The following is a 3,040-nucleotide window of genomic DNA, read 5'->3' on the forward strand; positions in this document are numbered from 1 at the left end:
TGGATTGTCCAGTCCTTTGTAGAAGACTCTGAACCAGTTTGTTGCATCTGCTGAATTCAGTTTACTGCCAGGAATACTAAATAAAGCTTGGCCATAGCTAGTACATCTAATTGGTTTGCCACTCTCATCAAGAAAAGACTTCTTGGTCAGGCCTTGGAAGTTTTGGATATGGTGCTGAAAGTACAGTTGTGCCCACAACTGAATAAACCACCAAGGGCCTCCAGTTCTCAGTTTCTTTTGGTTAAGCAAGTTAGATGTCATCAAATGGAGATATCGGTAGGTTTCTCCAAGGAAAAGTTTACCTAGGCCGGTGTGGTTGCCATGGGCCAAGTGATAGGCCAAGGGAAGATAATTCTTAGTTGGAGCTAAAGAAGGGCCACAGAAGATGAAGCGTTCTAGCCAAAGATTTAAGAAGGTTGTGTGTTCCTTTTCAGTCACTGGACCTCTTGTTTTCATGTGCTGGTTCACGTAAGTGCCCCAGTTTGTGCAGTTTGCCTTGGAAGAAAGTTTAAAGGGGACTTCTGCCATTTTGTGGGCAGCTGGATTAGGAGATCCAATGTCTAGGCCAGTGATCATGGTGACATCTAACAGAGTAGGGGTCATGGGGCATAATGATAACAGTTCAGAGCATCAGACCATAAATAGCCGATGGTTTTCAGAAGGTTTTCATCTTTATCAAGGGGTGATAATGATAAGCTAAGTGCATCGGCTATGTTCAATTCCTGCCACAAGGGCATATAAGCTTTTGTTACTCTACTGTACCATGTAATCCAGCTCTCAGGGGGATTAGGCCAGGCTCTTAAGCAGTCGACCCAGAGGTTCAAATCAATGTTTTGACTCATGAAAGGAATCCTATTTGTTTCACAAGAGATTAAATCTATGGGATTTTCGTGAGCTCGTGGGCCAAGACAGAAAGATTTTGGATTGGAAGGATGCGGCAGAAGAATGTCTGACACCTAAAGTTCAGAAATTCAGAAGTATGCATATGGTGTCATGTTTCAGAGTTTAGTGTTTCAGAGCTTCAGTAAGCTAAGGAAATCTAAAGGATTAGGCTGAATATTACATTCAGGCCGCAGATTGCCGCATCATCGATTGCAGAATTTGTCATCTGAGCTGCAGAATCCGCCATGGTTCAGATCTGTTGGTTTAGGGTTTGATTGCTATGTGTTCTTATTCGAATTCCGGGTGTTTGGAGAGTTCTTGCTCGGATTTATAGAGCTGGGTTTTCGAATTACGCTCGGATTTAAGAGCTTGTTTCGAATTCGGTTCAAGGTGGAAGTGATACTCTACTCTTGTGCGGGTTGCTTCTAGTTTGAATTTTGTCGGCTCTTGGATATTTATAGAAGCCTGATGCGTTGCCATCGGCTTTTTGGAAAGCAAACAAGTACACAGTAATTGAAGGAAATTGATTTCATTAAAAGAAAGGTCATTACAAGGAAAAGCCGATTTTTACAAAGGAATTGATCCTTCGGCTTTGTGATCCTACCCCTACGATGCTACCTACATCTACCAATCGTAGGTATCTGAGTGCCTACGGCGCTTGGGGCTTCGCGCTGATGCGTCTCCGCCGTTGTCATCGTCGTCGTCGCTGCCGCTGTTGTCGTCGTCGTCGGCACTGCTGCTGCTTCGTCCGCCGCCGCTGCTGCTTCCTTCTTCGCTTCCCTCTGTGGGGGCTTTGAGGAATTGGTGAGGGCTTCCTCCTACCGCCGTGTCGTCGCTAGAGGAGGAGTCAATCTCTTCGGAGGAGTCGGCTCCCTCCCAAGAGAAGCCGTCGTCTTCGTTGTTCTCCAGTTCCTCCTGGAACATGAACTGGAGGTCTTCCTCTCCTTCGGTTTTGGGCTCGTCTTCTTCGGAAGTAACCCCAAAGTCGAACTCCTCTGCATCCCAATGCAGAGGAGCCAGCGCCTCGTAGGCTGCTGCTGGGTCCCATTCGGGAGTTGGCTCTCGACTTTCGGAGGTGGGGTTGATGGAAGAGGAGGAAAGGGGTGAGGAAGAGGAAGAAGAGGGATCTCCAAAGGAGTTGGAGCCAGAGGAAGAAGAGATCACCATGGCTGGCAGAGGAGTGGGGGTTTCTGCGCTACTTGGCTTTGGGAGGAAGAAGGAGTTTGCTGTGGAGAAGAGCCGATTCGGGGTGAGATTAAATAGTGAAAAGATGAAGATGGATCGGCAGTTTCACGTTCTACGAGGAGCCAGTTGCAGAGACGTTGTGTCTTCCTTGGTGGTTGCAGTGTGTTTTAATGAGCATTAACGGGAAGATGAAGCGACGGAGTGATTTTGGAATTATCATTGCCAAAACCAGGGGGCATGTGTTATTGCCATAAATTAACAGGCTGAAAGCAAGTTGGGCTTAAAGCAGAAGGTTAAGAAGGATTGTAAATCGACTCCTGCGTGAGCATTTGGGCCACATGGGCCATATATCTTTAGATTTAGTTCAAGATTAGAGATAGAGTCCGATCGGGACAAGATAGAATTAGATTGTTTCCCAAGTCTCCGGACTATAAATACGTACCCTATGTTATTCATGAAAAAAGAACGTCATCACGTCTCGCAAACAACAACTCTCGGCGCATCGCCACCCCTAATCCTAGGGTTTCATCCAAGTAAGCGTCATGCTGCCCTGAACGCTTCTTGCGATCAGGGCAGTGTTGTCCTTGCTTTTACCTTGGTATTACTCGTACTGAAGCATTTTTGATGGCGAGTAATGCTAGTTATCCTAATGTTCGTAGCATTGCTTTTAGTAGATCTGTTGTGCTTTTGTTGCTAATTGTCTACGAATATCATGTTGTCTTTACGCGATCATGTCATCATCTTATACTAGCTCTTGTTGCATAGAGTTAGCTGCGTAAGGGCAACACTCTGCTTCTTTTCAATCTAATAGATCTAATCTGTTATGGTTTGCTCTTATTCTTAAGAGTTGGCATAATATCTACTAGGTTAGGCCTTGCAAACGGATTGGATGATCCGGCGACGTGTTAGATGCTTTGCTTTAGTCTTAACAAGGAATTGATCCGGGAATCGGCTCTTGCTAGTTCTTAGGCCT

This window comes from Panicum virgatum, chromosome 9K (genome assembly GCF_016808335.1).
Source record: "Panicum virgatum strain AP13 chromosome 9K, P.virgatum_v5, whole genome shotgun sequence".
NCBI lineage: Eukaryota > Viridiplantae > Streptophyta > Magnoliopsida > Poales > Poaceae > Panicum > Panicum virgatum.